An 18,705-nucleotide genomic window follows, 5' to 3' on the forward strand; every position below is an offset into this window, starting at 1 on the left:
ATCTGTATCTAAAGTTTAATTACAACTTTTGAGTAGGCTTCACCTAAAAGATAGGCTATCAGGTGTTTGGGCCCCCACCACCCCCGGGTGTCTTACATTTCATATTTACAAAATGCTGAAGTGATGTAAATTATTTACGTATGGCACTATGTCTGCAACAGCAATATAAAAAGAATTGCATTGGCTACCACTATCCAGCAGAGGGCCAGGAACACAAATTTAATCAACTGTTCTGATAATCTCATTACAATTTTCACTAAAACAGTTTAATTGTTAAGAAACACACACGTAGTTTTATTTTTTCAAACCGGGTGGACAAATATCAATATCTAAACATTAATATAACTTGTGCTATCATTCTCTGCTATCCCCAACATTAGAACAGTAGGCAAAATATTTCTTTCGTTGCATTTAGTTATTACAAAAGTAAGACACGAACTCTGTTTTTAAATCAAACTTTCCTACTTTATTTCAAAAGCATGGGTGAAATCCCTGCACCAATTATGTTGCTAATTAAGTTAAGAGTAAGGTAGGACTGATCTGTCCTTTGATTGTTTGCAGAAGTTCTTTTAGTTTACTTACCAGAGTAGGCAATGGCAGATTAATTAGCCGTAACGAGATTTGTATTACTCAAATTGATTAATACAACTAAAGAAGATAGCAAGGCTAACGTGGTCTTTAAAATGCCTTTAGCAGTAATCATTCCCTCCTGATTTCCTTTCATTTTAACTGGAAGCAAAAATCCCAGGATGCTGCTTTATTAATTACTTGTTTCACAGCAGTTGCAAAATGCTCACACATTTATCAAGAAAATGCCTTAATATATATGCTTTATATCCCCACTAGCACAGAGATAAACAACGGATGCAGAGAACAGGCTCTAGTGTATATTGACACCAATGCAGCTCAACTATATGAAAATTCTTCCCTCTCAGCTCTCCTTCCATAGATACTCAATATCTGTGCCTACAGCAACATCCAGATTTTATGCTACAAACTTCTCCATATCACACATGCCATACCACGTAGGTATTCAAGCGACACAGCACTTAGCCTCCATATTAATATTACCAAGAGGCCTGAAAATACCGCTGCAGTTAGTTTTTTTGGTAATTTACTACAATCTAGAAGCACCGTGTTTTTGAAAGATGCCACACTGAAATTCCTTCTGACCGAATTCCTCTGTCCATAGAACAGGAATAGCACAAGCAGTCGAAATACAAGTTTTCCCCTCCTGTTCCTACACTCTTTGAACAATGCATTTCAACCTTCACCTGGTTTACCCTCTCTAGGCTCAAGAAAGCAACTCAGTCTCCATGCATATTTAATCATTGGTCACTCTGCTAAGACTACACATAGGGCCAATTAGCACCAACTCTAACACTGGCTTGTGAAGTAGACATTGTACACTGGGAAATGGACTCAAATGATCAATTGCTTCCACAGGCCAGTGAAGAATCACCAGCAATGAATTTAGGTCACTACTTACCCATATCAGACTTTTATACATTTCCAGATTTGCACGTTTAAAAACACTGGGCTATATCTTAAGAAGCAGTGGTAGCATTATTAAAAAAAATTTACACCTAAAAATCAGCTCCTATTGACAATATTTTCGCAGCGATACAGCTGAAGACGGAGGTAGAGCTAGAGGCAAGAAAACAGAGCAGTAGAGGGAAACTTGTATTGCCACTGCTCATACTGGATTTGTCCTCAAATCTTCCAGGCTATTAATCAAATAATATGTGATGTTTAAAATAAAAAACAAACAGCATTTCAAAAAAATGAAAAATCAGGGTATTCAGGGTAAGACTGTCTATGGATTCAGATGAGTCAAACGGTTCAACAGGTAATAAAGGCATTCTGCTTTTAAAACTGCAGTCTCAGGAACATGTGGTGACAATGTATATTTCAAAGCAGGAGGATATTTGATGCAGGAATTGTTGCTATGTTATGAACGTTGTTATATTAATCACCTATGTGACTTTGAAACATCCCAGTCTTTCCACACAATATACACCTAAGTGTAACATTTTATAGTAGGCTTCCACAAACTCTTTTTTACTTTCATAAGAACGCAATGGGTTTTGGAAACTCTGACAATTAGAAAACAACGAGAGATTTCTAAAACCTGGAACTGAAAGTACTCAAACCTCTTACTGTTGTTTATGCAGACTATTTTTAGACCTATGATTTCCTTGAAAAACACCAGCCACATAGGAGAAGCAGTAATGTACGGGAGATGAATTCCAACAGCTACATCCATGCCAGGTAAAATAAGTTTGAATGTAATAAACATTTCTTCTTCCCCCAAAACAAGTTCCAACATTCAATAAAGTTTGACATTCAAAACAATACTACTTTAGAGGAAAGCATGTAATTGTGTGACAGTTACCAAAAAACCTACAATCATCCTTCCAGCAGCATTTTTGGAGGAAGAGAGCAATGTAAGTGTTAAATACAGAGCTCTCCTTTCTGTGCATATTCCACTTCATGAAAAGTGTTTTGGAGACCTTAATTCCCAAAACACACACAAGAAAATCATACTGATTCATAGATGTATGATACATCTTTGTAGGGACACCCCTTGAACTGACTGAGGCTGCCTATCTGCAAAATTAAAGTGATATTTGCAATAAGACAAAAAGAACGTCAAAACGGCAGTGGAAAAGCTATCACCTCTCCTGTTGTAACTAAAGTGAGGGTGGTTTTTTTTGGGGGGGGGGGGGGGGGAAGAGAGGAGGAGGGAGTGAAGAGAGCTCAAAAAAGCTCACAGTACAAGACCCGGGGAATACCCAGTTACTACAAATCAAGACCGATTTCTTTTTGAGTATGCAATTTATCCAGTAAGAGAGATTATACCCAGTGGGAGTGAAACACTTACAACTTGGTTTCATTTTAACATGCGAAATCAATGAGTAATTAAAAATACATACAAATTTATCATAATCACTATTTTTCTTTCTGAAGTTCCTTTCATGATCTGTCCAAAATGTGAAGTTTTGGTTGAGGACATTTCAGTGCCAGTCTGCGTTCACTACATTCACTACTAGGGTAGACAGGTACAATTCCACTGACTCCAGAGGAGATGTGCCCATTTATGTCAGCAGAGAATTTAGCTCTGAAAATGTATGTAAACAGATTTCATCTATGGGACTTCAGGCTGGAGACAGAAAATGTAGGGATGACACACACCTTCCAATTTACTGGAGAACACAATCTGCTGTGGAAGAGAAGTTGGGAAGAAATTTGTTATGGGCTCTGGGATGTTTAGAGGGACAGAGAAAGGTAGCTGTGATAAAATAAACAGCAAAACCGTTGCTGTGATTCAAAAACAAAGGAGCCAAAAATCCATCAAGCTAGATCTTGTATCAATAACAATTTCAGCTTCAAACTACAAAAACACTGACACAAAAAACAACGCTCAAAACTACACTGCCTTTTTCCACGCTGCTTTTGTTGAGACTAGAGGAGGAAGTTATTTTCCAGAAAGCAACCCTGCCATTCAGTCAGCAGTCATTCCCACTTCTCACTGGGGGCCCGAACCTGCCTTGGACCAAGTTGCGGGACTGGGTCATTGCTTTGCAAAATATTATCTCTTCACACGGGTGACCTTTATCTACACTATTAAAAGAAGTGCTAAGAAGCAGGGTGGGAGGTGTTAAATAATTTTAGTTAATTTGCAGCTAGCAAAACAAACCAACCGACTTCAACAGAAGCAGGATCAGGGCCCTAGTACAGAATCAGGCTTCTGTCTTGGATATTAAAATTCATTGTATTAAAACTTAAAGGTAAACGAAAATGATCTGAAACAAACCCCAGATTTTTCCTCAGACCTACTCACCTAAGGGAAGGGAAAGTATACACAAAATGTAGGAGATATAAGCCATTGTGAACCAGCAAATTCCCTTACACTTTTTAGGCACTGTATTTATTAAACAAAACTCAGACAGAAAGCCGGCACAAAGGCTCCTTTTTTGTCCTTCATGCCATAGCATGGGGGGGACACAGTAAGTAACTGAATCATTCACTTCGAAGACTGTTCCAAATTTTAATAAACCTGCCATTCCCCAAGCAAGATAAGATTTCCAGATAAAAGGACCTACTTATTTCCATTCTCTCTTCAGCAGTTCTGGAGTTTGAGAATTATCTGTTCAGAAATCTTTTCTGCTTCTACTGTGTGTTCACATTTGGGGGTCTAGATTAGCAAATGAAGATCGAGAGCTATTAGCATAACATTGCTGAGGCCCCAGTCCCAATGAGGGAAGTTCCCCTTATTTTCCCCATCAGAAAGATTTATAATCGATAAAAAAAAAACCATCCCACGCAACCACCAAATGCCACACTTTTTGGAAGAGCTGGACAATAATCAAAGTGCGTCTGTCTCCTTGAAGATTTCCCCTACTGAAGAAACAGAAAAACTTGCCAAACTTTTCAGTAAACAGTAACTTGACATTTTAGTCTTTGCAATCTGATGAAGTGGTTGACAGACAAGCAAAAATTCTAAATCTCAGTCTAAAAGAGGCTTTTGTTCTAATCAAGGAGAATATAGCAAAGGTCTCCTTCAACAGATCACACATCTATTTTCAGAGAGACAAGTTTTATTCCTATCGGATACTATTTTTTATAAAACCATCACCTGAGTTTACAAGCAAAATGAAACCAACACTGACTTCTTCCTAGACCTCCTTCTCTGACACATTAACACCCCCACAAGTTACCACTGCACATGACATATTTCAAAATATTTCAGTCTCAATTTTAAACAAAAGCATTTATTTGAAACTTGTTTCTTAGTAGTATTAGCACTTCGGAGTTGTAAAGCTCCTTCCATCTGAGAGACGCAAAGAACTTTACAGATACCAAATCAGGCTCACAACGCCTGCCTCCCCACCCCAAGGTAAATATTAGTCACCCTGTTTTAAAGATGGGGAAATCAAGATACTGAAAGGGAAAAAGAGCTGCCCAAGGTCATACATCAAGCCAGCAAGAACAGATGCCAGCAAGAACAGATTCCAGATCTCCTCTCAGTCTTGTGCTTTTATTACTAAATTATTATTCTGAACTAATCACAGTCCGATTTGTCGTGGTTAGGGGCACCTCCGAGGGAGCAGTCACAGTTCAGTTTCTGTTTCTGAAAATGAAACCATTAGTTGTTTACTGATTTTACCAATGAAGGACCTGATCCTGCAGACATTACCTATGCAAACTCCCATCAAAATCAATGACAGTTTTGCCTCATCAAGCACAGCCAAATTAGGTTCTAGTGTCATTTAGGAGAAATAAAATAAACTGTAAATTAAGGTCAACACTAATATTATTTGTAAGTAACATGTGCCTTTCTTGCTCCAGAACAGATCACCTTTTACCATACTTTGAATTTTCTGCCTTTTGTCTCTATACCATAATTTTGTTATTTAAGTGTAGCTTTTTAAAAAGCAAAAGTGATCTAAATATCTGAGAACTGAAATTCTTTCCTCAAAGCCTTTGTCTATTCTGCAGCTACAGAGTTCCAAGTTACTGTATAATTGTATAATATTTTTCTTAAAGGGACATTCAGGCTGAGAAGTCCAAAATTTTATGTACTGTAACTTGAAAAGTAGACTCCCCTTTCCCTTACCCTCCTCCAAACAAATCCAGTAGAGTTTCCCAACCCCTGAAAAACAAGTACTGAAACACTGCTAAAACCCCAGCTTCTCACTCAGGTCAATATGCTGACAACAAATCCAGGGCACCAGGTTTATTTGCAGGCTCAAGCATACACACGTCGGCAGTCCCTCCGTTTTGCCTATCCTTTCTACCCTTGGGAGCAAGCAGGATATTGAAAAATACAAGAATCCTATTCTTGAAATTGGTGGAAGAGGTTTCCTGCATATTTCTACTAAGAGAAACAGAGAAGGCAGGCACAGTAGAGGATTGTTGGGATATGGAGGCAAACAAAAACGAAGCTGCTGGCATAGTGTTAGATCTGCTAATCTTTATGGTGTCTCTGCAATCATGCATAGTATATAAATACAAACCTGTCATGCAGTTATGATACATGATATTTCCTCAACATTTAGTAAAAGATCCAAAGAGGAAATACTAACACTAGCTTAAAAAAAATACATAGGCTGTTTAAAGTGAAATTTTCAAATGTTCACAAAAATGGAATTTTTCAGATTAATATGGGTCATGCAGACGTTAAAATTCTTACAGATCTTATGTATTACATGGAAGTTTTTTAAACAGTAATATTTAGAAAACTTAGAATGAAGGGTGAAGAATCCCACCAAAATCTTAGTTTTATGGGCCTATTAAAATACTTGTAAAACTGTATTTAACAACACAAACAGAATTGCTTTCAAATCAGAGGCACCCAAGAAAGCATCTAACGAATCTTGTACTTGTATAATCATGAGATGAGAATTGCAGTAAAAAAAAAAAAAAAAGTGTTACTGGGATGAGATTTTACATCCAAGTTCTCAGACCCATTAGGGCACGCTTAAAAACAGAGATTTATAATGGAAAGCAGCTTTCCTACAACAGTGCAAGTAATGAAGCTGAATAAACCAAAAGACACAACTATTCAGTAAAAATAGCCCCACTAAGCAAGAAATCTATTTCTTTATATTTCCAGTTTGGAGTCAATTATTTATTAGGATGATCCTCATTTAAATGTACATTTTACAGAATCATGCACAGGTCAGAACACTTTTAAGTATCCAAACTTTAGAATTTATTTATTTATATATAATATTAGAGTGAGTGAGTGTGTGTGTATATATTACATAAAAGTGGTTTTGAGAGAAGAATCAGCTTTAATTTCAGAATAACCTCGGAGCATTCCAGCCACTTGGAGGCGGAGGGGCACCACTGGTCTAATTTTGAAGCAAATAATGAGAAAGCTGAAAAGTATGACTCCATATATTTGGAATCATCTTGCGGTAATCAAGGTTACAGTTCCTTATATGGTGTGGAGAGCACAAAGCACACACGAAAAATTTAATATTAAAACTACTGGATATGAAGAACTACAAAACTACAACTATTGTAAACTAAACCATTACTTTTGTGTTGCCACAAAAAAAAAAAACAACAAATCCTTCCCTAAAAACAAAAATGCAGCTTGGTTACGTGTATTGCTTCCTAAACTGCATAATTAAAAGCGTAACCCACAAGAGGCCACAGGACCTAAAATGCATTTTGTTTCACTACAGGCAATACAAAGTAGAAAATGCATGCTTTTCAAAAACTGCCAAGAAAAGAACAAATTGGGAAAAAGTAGGAGAAAAGGAAAGTGTATTTAAAGAAATTGTGGACGTCTTTTTTCTCTCTGCCTGTCTAAAGTTAGTCTGGCTTAGAGGATGCACTAACTTTCCCAATCAGTTTTACATTACAGCACAAGTCCAGAAATAGCTCCCAGCCGCCTTGGCCTCTAGCACGGTTGTCATGACAATGGAACCACAGTTCTATAAATAGCTCATCAGCACCAAATCTTGTGAGACACATCTGGAATGGGGCCAGCCTAGCCCCAGCTTGACAAATAAAAATAGGCACAGGCAGTTTGAGAAGCTGGAAAGGTACAATGCATCTCTCAACTCATACACAGAGACAATCAGAGTGAAGGAGAGAAACAACTTTGATTGCTTTTTAATGCAGGATTGAATTTATGGTAGGTTTATAAAAAAAAAGTTACAGTACTAAAATGAAAGCTTCAGTCATGCCCTACCTCTGTTTTCCATTTCCCCCCCTCCTCGTCTGTGGCAAACCATGCCACTTTAAAGACTAACAGTACAATCACTTGCCTGTGAGGCCTTTTTTAAAAAAGATTTTTGTATGTTTTCTTTAAGGTTTTGGCCTGAATTTAGTTAGTTTCTGTTCTTACAATAACTAAATGAGAGACAGGCAGACATTATGTGTCTGATGGGAAAAGGGCTTGAGCACCTAGCTCCAAGTCAAGTCACTGGGAATTACAGGTGCTCAGCACCTCTCAGGATCATGGATTTTGCAAGCTTCCTCATACTGCTTCGCCACCTCCCAAGTTGAGCACTTTAGCTATTCTTGTTCTAGTTCTTGCAAGCAAATACTGCCACTTTGTTCCAAATGGCATGGAGATTTCTGAAGGACAAATCTATAACAGAAACTAGTAAAACAAATTAGATTTACTTGCAACTCAAGTCAAATCTGAACTCCTGAATTCAGAGGTGAAACGCAAAACCTTTAAGTCCCTGCATAACACAGTTCATTTCCCTATGCCCCTTTTTGACGATGGCTGCCTTTAAAACATCCATTTTCTTTCATTTCATGGATGAGAGAATTTTTTATTTTTAGCACAGTCTTGATCAATCCGTTCAATTATGTCCAAATTATCTATATGGGCACAGACTTGTGTCAAAAATGTTAGTTGGTTTACCCTACAGCAAACATTTGTACAATCATGAGATTCAGCTACCAGCTGATACACCAACAGTCTAGGAATAAGACTTATGAGTTATATATAATAAATGATTTCACAGAGATCAGAAATAGCAGCCATTGTGATGTAAAATAGGCAAGAGAGATTAGATCCGTTAACGAAGTAACCACATTTTATACTATAATCAAGAAACGAGACAATTCACAAAATATGAAGTCTCAGTAATTCATCAAAAAACAATGGGGACTGCAGACGTAATCAAAGTAGTGCAGCTGTAATAAGCATTTAAACCACGGTAAAATATCTTCCAAATGCCATAAAGACACGAATACAGGCATTCAATGCAAACTGCACCATCAGCCCACAGGATTCCTTTAGGTCCCTACATGGATATTTTCATTTCTAAAAATTGTAGAGTAAGTTCCATCCAGACTCAAATATATATACGAGCTTCCCACTCCCTCCCCCATTAACCACATATATTTTGTCCGTTTGCCATTTGAACAATGCACATTTCAGAAAAATAGCAGATTTCATAGAAATTCTTTGGAAAGATGTACTTCGTAACATACATGTGACATATAATTCGGAATTTCCATTCATTTATTCTGCAAAGATACTACAAAAGCTTGGGATTGGTGTAAGCGACGGAAATCAATGCCAAGCTTCATCTAGCATGAATCGCAAGACACAATAAAGAATAAAGAAACATTTTGCAATGTTTTACTAATTCGGAGTGGAATCTTCTCCACTCACAGAATGCCTAAGTTTCCTGGCTTTGTGTGGGTGAAGCATGGGAGAGAGAGTGATGGATGACAGAGAAATTAGCTCGGCAGCAGTGCACCCATGGCTGGTACCTAGAGCTGGGCAGGAAATGGTTTTCCTGTCTTGTAAATATTGGAAAATGTTTACCTTCCCGAATCAAGACGAAAAGTCACAATCTAGAAAATGTTAGTGAATCGAAAAAACTCCTCCTCCCCTCTTTTCGGGTCAATCAAAATGTTTGCGTTTTTATTTTGACTTTTTTACTTTAACATTTTTCAATCTAATTAACTTAAATTTCTGAATGAAAAATCATTTTGAATCAGAAAACTGGATTTTTTTTTCTGGTTTCCAAAATATGAAAATGAAATAATTATACAATCAAAAACTTTTACCAACTTATTTTTTTACATTTATTTTTTATTTTTAAGTCAGGGGATTTGTAAAAAACAGCCCTGTTTTGGTTCTGACAAACTAGCATATTTTGATGGAAAAAGTATTAGTTAAAAAATCCCGGACTAGCTCTACTGCTACCCCCAGCCTACAGTCTGCGAGCAGTCATACCACCTCCAGGCCACTTGTGCAGTGTATTAAAGCTACTAGATTTTTGCTTCCCCCAACTCACTGGCCTGCTCCATTATTGCTCAGGCCATGTCTACAGTACAGATGCTACAGTAGCATAGATATGGTGCTACACTAATGCTACACTGGAGCATAAACGTTTCCTACTGTGACAGAAGGGATTTTCCCTGTCACTGTAGATTATCAACCTCCCCAAGTGGCAGTATCTAGGTCGATGGAAGCATTCTAGCTGGGGTTAGGTTGACCTAACTACAGTACTAAAGCGTGTGAATTTTGCACACTACATAGCTAGGTAGATCTAAGTGTAGACCTTCTCTGCAACATACAGGGGGGAGTGGATGCCTCCCTGTGCACCTGTTTTTCTGGTCCTCCATGCTTTCCAATAAACCAGGGCAAATTTAATTCTAGATGTTTATGTCCATTTTCAGTGTCTTGGCCCCTTGAATGTATTTGATTATCCACCTCCCAAACCAAATATCCTCCTCATAGCCCCTCCAAATAAACACAATTAAGGCTTCCCCAATTGCTTCTATCCATACCTTTTTAACTTGTAACAGGCATTTTAGCATTCTCAACTATCAAAATCAACAGAGTGTTTAAAAAAATTACTACTGTATGCCTGCAAGGCTCACTCTTCACTGCAAGCCTGCATATGTCAAATAACTTCAGAACAGCCCCTCACCCCACCCCAAAAAATTACTTCACCAAACCAGTAGAAAGCTTAAACCAATCCAAGCACACAGGGTGCAGAAATGAAAGGTAATGGTATGAATGAGATCACGGTGTCATGATTCAATTCCTAGGCAAGCCTGAGGCTGGAACACTGTGTGTTGTTGGTGAGCAGTGACGAACATGCAGCAATCCCTGTTAACTCATTTCTGTTTTTTTAATATAGCTTAGTTCATCATGTTTCCTTGTTTTCTTCTTGGCAGCCTAAAGTGTTCACAGATCAAACCCCAGGACTTATTCAAGTCTGGAGACCCAAAAACACAAACTTTAAAAAAAAAATTTTTTTTTTTTTTTGGAAACCCTCTTCTCCCTGAATTTTGGCCTGTAGGATAAAAATGGAAACCAGTTCTGATTCATGATCCTTATTCTGACAAAAACATAATCAAAACAGCTTCTCTGGCACAGGTGCATCCAGAATACTATTTCTTTGGACTCAGCCTCCCTCATCCCAGTCAGTTATTTAGATGTAGGCCTAAGAGGAACTCAAAGCGCAGTGACCTTGTACAAGTTTTTTCTCCCTTTTTAAAAAGCAAGCTTGCTTGGCTGGCTCACCTTAGTTTACCTAACTCTATTTACCACTTAGTATGGAATAAAATGACAAAGCTGAATTAACGAGGTCAAATGATGAGCCCCGCCCCCCCCCATCCCTTAGACAGGCCACAGGTTAATTCGAGGTGGAATGCAAGGCAATGGTATATATTATTCCTAAGTAAGGCTAACTTCATGATGTTCACGCGGGAACTAAGATCAGCTACAGTTTGTGTAAATGTTGATAGCAGTCAAGGAATGCTAAGTGCTCATGTTCAAAGCTGTCTCTATGAAATGTCTAAGAGATTTCTGCCTTTCTTGCTACTTAATGTGATTTTAACTTTGTATAATTCTGACAAAAACTGTTGTCGAAGAATGAAATTATATAGGGATGCCTGGAAGACCCGTGATTTGTTCAGTTATTTCACTGAGAAGGCGCATACGCTAAATACTACAATTTGTACTTTTACATGAGTAATTAAAAGCAACAGACTAACAGGTCAGCTTAATACTGTATGTTAATCAATGATACAATGAATCTTGCTTTCATGGTCTTTGGCCACCCTCAATACCATCAAGATAGCAGAATTAGGGCACTTCTACACGGGGAGTTAAGACCAATTAACTAAAGGTGTGAAGTTAATGCTGTAAGTTAAAGAGCATTAAACCCCCATCTGAATGGTCAATGAGAGCATCTACATGGAATTTCATGCTTTTTAACTAATGTGCATTAACTTCACACCTTTAATTAATTCGTCTTAACTTTCCTGAGTGTCTGTGTAGACAACCCCTTAGTGATCAAGTCTGGCTGACCATACATGGATCTGATCATAAAAATACCTTTCAATCTTTTTGCATCCATGTTTCACAAATGTTTTTGTCCCATCTGTCTGCTGGAAGACAGGGGATAGGTGGTTAATGGTGTTTTTCAGCTAAGAACCAAACATTTACTGATATGATGTCAGCTAACATGCTTTGCCTCTCCTTACTTCCATAGTTTTATAATATTGTACAGCTGCTGGATTGTTACTTTCTCTTGCTGAGGAATTTGGTGAATTTTGAGACCACATCTCTCCCAGCTGCAGTATGTACTGGCCATGACAGTATCATTCTGAGTGTAAGGCCCCAGTTATTGATGGACTGAGGATGTGTGGAAGGAAGAAGCAGGACTGCGTCACAGAGATGGCTTACTTTCACACAAGTTGGACTGCATGGGGGCTGAGCTGATGGGGAACTACTCTATGGATCTTCAGAGCCAGCTGACAGATCAGTGTGCTTGTTGTAGGCGGTAAGGGCTAGAGTCCATGTAGTGCCAAAACAGATTAGGATTTGTCTTCTGGTGAACCCTTTGGATCTTGTCTACACACAAACTTGTACCAGTGTTTTAAAATTGATTTAATTAAACCAGTGCAAATCCCTGTATGGGCACTCTTAAACTGGCTTAAAATGACTGATATTGATGTATTTTAAGGTGGTAAATTACAGCTTTAAATTAAATCAAAATAATGCATTTTAAATCCAATTTAGGAGTGTCCAAACAGGAACTAAATCAAATTTAAAACACACCTTTAGTTAAACTGATAATGACCAGCAATGAGATTTGGGACATTTCATTTTTAAGAAGACCACAGTCTGTGCTATGCAAAATGTTTATTAGAGGGCGCTCTAAATAGTTAAGAAATAGATGAAACCGACGGGATAGCTTTTAATTGTGTGTTATACAAACCTAGCGCCCACGTTAGTTAATTTTTGGTGGTGCCGAGAATGGGTCCAAGCAGAGCCGTCCCGTCCATAGGACAGACCATGGTAACTTCCCTGGGCCCCATACTTTGGGAGGCCTGCGCTTCAGGGGGACATGGGGTCCAGGGCAGCCTGGAGGGTTAGCGGGGGGCCTGGCACCAGAAACAGCGAGCGACCCGGCCCCAGCCTGCCCCGCTCTGCTGGCTCCCGGCATCGCTTGGGGGAGAGGGCATAAGCCAGAAAGAGGCGGGGCAGGGACTTGGGGTAAGGGGTGGAATGGGATGGGGAGAGGTCAGAGTAGGGGTAGGAAGAGGTGCGGTGGGAGTGGAGTGGGGGCAGGGGCAAAGCAGGGATGGGAACAGGCAGAGCAGGGCGGGCTGGGTCCGGGACGCGCTCTGCTGCCGGTGCCAGGTACCCCGCTAACCCCCCCAGGCTGCCCTGGACCCCGCATCCTCCTGAAGCGTGGGGCCCCCCAAAGTTCAGGACCTGGGTCGGGTGCCCTGGTCCATCCTATGGATGGGATGTCTCTGAAAATATAAGCCCAAATATTGGTGGAGCCAGTTCCATGTTCCTGAATATTGGTGGAGCACGGGCACCATGGGCCCATATAACTTGCCACCCATGTTAACTAAGTATTTATACGGACTTTGTCCTCATGGTCTTTAGCTCCCTCCAGTGCCATCAAATAAGTAGAATTACTTTCCCCTCAGTATAAATAATTTACCACATCAATACAATCTTTTAAAATTTAAATTAATACATCATCTAAAACTTCCTGGAGTAGAGAAGTCAGGGATTTCTGAAAGGGAAACATCAGATTTTTACCATGTAATTTTTCTATGAGTAAGGTGACGATTTAGTCATGGAGGTCAAGGCAGTCATGGATTCTGTGACTTTGCCGGACACTCCATGACTTCTACGGCTTCAGCAGGAGGAGGAGATGGGACTGTGCGCCCACGCCCTGTAACAGGGGCTGCCTGGAACAAGGACCCTGCATCCCCAGCCCTGCGGCTTTCTCTGGGGTCTGCAGCCGGGGCCGTGTGCCCCAGCTCCACAGTGTCTCAGCCTTGTCAGGGACTGCAGTTGGGGCCAGGGCCGCCCAGAGGATTCAGGGGGCCTGCGGTCTTCGGCGGTGCAGGTCCCCGGCTATTCGGCGGCAGGTCCCGGGGCGGAAGGACCCCCCACCGTGGGTCTTCAGGCCACTTCGGTGGTGGGTCTGGGGGAAGGACCCCCCGCCGCCAAATTGCCGCCAAAGACTTGGAGTGGAAGAAGCTCCAGGAGCCCGGGCCCCGCGAGAGTTTTCTGGGGCCCCCAGAGCGAGTAAAGGACCCCGCTCCAGGGGCCCCGAAAAACTCTCCTGGGGGCCCCTGTGGGGCCCGGGGAAAATTGCCCCACTTGCCCCCCCCGGATGGCCCTGGTCCCGGCTGCACACCCCAGCCCCACAGCTGGGCCAGCTCTGGAGCAAGGGCTGTGCCCCCCCCCATGGCTGTGCCCCTCACTGCAGTCGGGGCTGTGCCCTCTGCCATGGTGGGGGTCTCGGCCTGTCAGTCCCTCCCTCCCCCAATGGGACTCTTTTCCTCCCCCAGGTTATTTTTAGTAAAGTCACGGATAGGTCACAGGCAACAACGGAGCCCGTGATCTGTTCGTGACTTTTACTAAAAATAACTGTGAAAAAAAATCTTAGCCTTAACTATGAGATGATGTGGCTATTTTACATAAGATAGAATGTATTTTTCTAGTATCCTTCATGCAGGTGCCAGAAAATGCAGAGTGATGGGAAAGGTAACATTGCAGAATTAGATGCAAGTAGAAATGGAAAAAGATTGGGTAAAAAGTTGATATTTAAAAACAGCGAAGATTCAATGAAGCACCAGCAGACTAATTAAAACAGGTGAGTGAGAAAAGAAAGGAAGATGTTGTAACAAGGGATGGGAAAGGAGAGGAGAGTTTAAGTTCCACTTAAGCTAAAATGAACAGGAATGTTTTAAGGTGAAATTTAAATAGATGAAGTGACTCCTTTCAGGTAGTTGGAGTGATGTCCTGAAAGTGTCCCCAAGCATTTACTGTGGAAAGGGAGAAGGCCAAGACTGGAGGAAGGAATTCAGCAAGCGAAGGGGCTAAGTGAAAAATAGATCAGAAGTGGTCACAACGATGTATACATTCAGGGCTTTTCCCATTCAAGGGCCATGAAGTGCTCTGTAGACATTAAGCCTCACAACACCTTTTTGAAATGGGAAAGTATTATTCCCATTTCACAAATAGGTCAAACAACACAGAGATTCAATGACTCGAAGGGCTGGTCTACACTAGGGGTGTGGATCGATCTAAGATACGCAACTTCAGCTACGTGAATAGCGTAGCTGAAGTCAAAGTATCTTAGATTGATTTACCTTGAGGCTCCCCCGTTGACTTCGCTACTGCCATTCACTCCAGTGGATAACGAGACGCGATATATCGATCCCCAATAAATCGATCGCTACCCGCCGATACGGCGGGTAGTCTGGACATACCCAAAGTCAGTGAATCAGTGACAGTACTGGGAATAGCCTTTATTTCTCCTTACTCACATGTGCCAAGTGTAGTCTACAACCTAGGTTCCCTCTAGGCAAAGTTGCACAGTACCGACAGAGAGTTCTGAAAAGTGGGAATGGAATTTTGAATGGCAGTTATAGATAACGAGGGAAACGGGGATGGTATGATTTCACTTTCTAGGGAACAAGAGAGAGTATTCTGAACACAGGATTCTGGTTTCCCTAGAAGATTAGGAATGATTCAGGAATTCAAATAGTTGACAGGCCAGGTCAAAGTAACGACAAATGATGGTGATGTTCTGGAGATGGTGACAGTGAGACCCTAACTGCCGACTTTTGAATATACTTAAATACAAAAGTTCTTCAGATTAATATATAAAGTAATTCAATATATTTAAAAACACAGCATGTAAATTCAGCAGAAGGAAAATGCTCATGTCTTTGCCTTGCAAGTCAACATCAAACTTGAGGTACTATGTTCTATATTTTCAAATAAAATTCTTTTGCAAAAAGTCAACTTTGACCTGTTCTCCTCATGGGAAGCTCAAATCTACATCACATCTTCATGCCAATCCTCATATCCCCAGGCAATTGTTGGGACTGGAATGGCAGTAAGTTCCTTTACAGAAACAAAAGACGGTTACTCACCGTTGTAACTGTTGTTCTTCGAGATGTGTTGCTCATATCCATTCCATTAGGTGTGTGCGCGCCGCGTGCACGATCGTCGGAAGATTTTCTACCCTAGCAACACCGGCGGGTCGGCTGTGGAGCCCCCTAGAGTGGCGCCTTCATGGCGCTGAATATATACCCCAGCCGACCCGGCGCCCCCTCAGTTCCTTCTTGCCGGCTACTCCGACAGTGGGGACGGGGGGCGGGTTTGGAATGGATATGAGCAACACATCTCGAAGAACAACAGTTACAACGGTGAGTAACCGTCTTTTCTTCTTCGAGTGCTTGCTCATATCCATTCCATTAGGTGACTCCCAAGCCCAACTTAGGTGGTGGGGTCGGAGTGAGACATTGCCGTGTGCAAAACCGCTGATCCGAAGGCAGCATCGTCCCTGGACTGCTGCACTAGTGCATAGTGAGCTGTAAACGTGTGGACTGATGACCAAACCGCCGCTCTACAAATGTCCTGTATCGGAACATGTGCCAGGAAAGCAGTCGAGGAGGCTTGGGCCCTCGTGGAGTGAGCGGTGAGGTGCGGTGCTGAGACACCTGCCAGGTCATAGCAAGTCCGGATGCAAGACGTAATCCAGGAGGATAGGCGCTGTGAGGAGACCGGTGAGCCTTTCATTCGGTCGGCCACTGCAACGAAGAGCTGCGTCGTCTTTCTAAAGTGCTTTGTGCGGTCAATATAGAAGGCCAGGGCCCTTCGTACGTCCAGGGAATGCAAGCGTTGATCCTGGCGAGTGGCATGTGGTTTGGGATGAAAGACCGGGAGAAAGATGTCCTGGTTGATGTGAAAAGGAGAAACCACCTTAGGGAGAAAGGCAGGATGTGGACGAAGCTGCACTTTATCCTTATGGAAAACTGTATAAGGGGGCTCGGATGTCAGCGCCCTGAGTTCAGAAACGCGCCTTGCTGAGGTGATGGCTACGAGGAAGGCTGTCTTCCAGGATAGGTACAGAAGTGAACAGGTGGCCAGTGGCTCGAATGGAGGACCTGTGAGCTTGGAGAGAACCAGGTTGAGGTCCCACGTCGGGACGGGCTGACGTTGTTGTGGGTACATCCGGTCTAAGCCCTTGAGGAACCTAACGACCATCGGGTTAGAGAATACCGAGGACGCGAGTTCCCCTGGGTGAAAGGCCGATATAGCGGCCAGGTGAACCCTAATTGAAGATATCGCCAACCCCTGATGTTTTAGGGAGAGGAGATACTCCAAAATGAGAGGAATGGGTGCCTGCAACGGGGACGTGGCTCGTTGTTCGCACCAACAGGAGAACCGCTTCCACTTGGCCAGGTACGTGGTGCGTGTTGAGGGCTTCCTACTGCTCAGCAGAATCTGTTGGACAGAGTGCGAGCATTGCTGCTCTGCCTGGGTGAACCATGGAGCAGCCACGCCGTGAGGTGGAGTGATTGCAAGTCGGGGTGACGCAGCCGGCCGTGGTCCTGCGTGATGAGATCCGGATACAACGGAAGCGGGATCGGTGTCTGAACCGAGAGTTCCAACAGTGTGGTGTACCAATGTTGTCTCGGCCACGCTGGAGCGACCAGAATTACCTGTGCCTGGTCTCTGCGCAATTTGAGCAGTACCTTGTGGACCAGAGGAAACGGAGGGAAGGCGTAAAACAGGTGGTCTTTCCAGGGAAGGAGAAACGCATCCGAGAGGGAGCCCGGAGCTCGACCTTGTAGGGAGCAGAACACGTGGCACTTCCTGTTGTCTCGGGATGCAAACAGGTCTACCTGGGGAAACCCCCACCTCTGGAAGATGGAATGTATGATGTCCGGACGGATAGACCACTCGTGCGTCTGGAAGGACCTGCTGAGTCGGTCCGCTAGAGTGTTCTGGACTCCAGGGAGGAACGATGCCGTGAGATGAATTGAGTGGGCGATGCAGAAGTCCCACAGGCGAATGGCCTCTTGGCATAGAATTGACGAACGTGCTCCTCCTTGCTTGTTGATGTAAAACATGGCCGTGGTGTTGTCGATGAGAACTAACACACAACGGCCACGTAGGAGGTTGAGAAATGCCTGGCACGCCAGGCGCACCGCCATCAGTTCCCGAACATTGATGTGCAGGGCTAGCTGGGATGCAGTCCACAGGCCCTGGGTATGGTGTTCGTTGAGATGGGCGCCCCAACCCAGAGATGAAGCGTCTGTGACCAGGTGCAGAGAGGGTTGTGGGGCGTGAAATGGCATCCCCTCGCAGACCACATTGTGATCTAGCCACCAGGTGAGGGAGGTCAGGACCGAGATCGGGACCGTGACCACCATGTTCAGGCTGTCCCGATGTGGACGGTATATTGAAGACACCCAGGTTTGAAGTGGGCGAAGCCGAAGTCTGGCATACCTGGTTACGTACGTGCAGGAAGCCATGTGGCCCAGCAGGGTAAGGCACGACCTCACCGTGGTAGTTGGGAACGCCTGGAGCCCTTGAATGAGGCTCATGATGGTGCCAAATCGGTTGTCTGGCAGGATGGCTTGTGCACGTCTGGAGTCTAGAACTGCGCCTATGAATTCTATTCTCTGGGTAGGTTCTAGAGTGGATTTGTCCTTGTTGAGTAGGATGCCCAACTCGTTGAATGTGTGCACTATCAAGTGGACGTGAGCTTGAACTTGCTCCTTGGTGCGACCGCGTACCAGCCAGTCGTCTAGGTACGGGAACACCTGTATCCCTTGCCGACGAAGGTACGCTGCCACGACAGCCATACATTTCGTGAACACTCTTGGGGCCGAGGATAGGCCGAAGGGAAGGACTGCAAATTGGTAGTG

The 18,705-nt window shown here is 42.7% G+C and overlaps 1 protein-coding gene across 3 annotated transcripts in view; it reads right to left on the reverse strand.

Moving 5' to 3' along the window:
• GNAS (GNAS complex locus) overlaps nucleotides 1-18,705 on the reverse strand; it is a 263,534-nt gene that overhangs the window by 17,441 nt on the left and 227,388 nt on the right. The gene's annotated exons all lie outside the window — the stretch shown is intronic.

This window comes from Malaclemys terrapin, chromosome 12 (genome assembly GCF_027887155.1).
Source record: "Malaclemys terrapin pileata isolate rMalTer1 chromosome 12, rMalTer1.hap1, whole genome shotgun sequence".
Lineage (NCBI taxonomy): Eukaryota > Metazoa > Chordata > Testudines > Emydidae > Malaclemys > Malaclemys terrapin.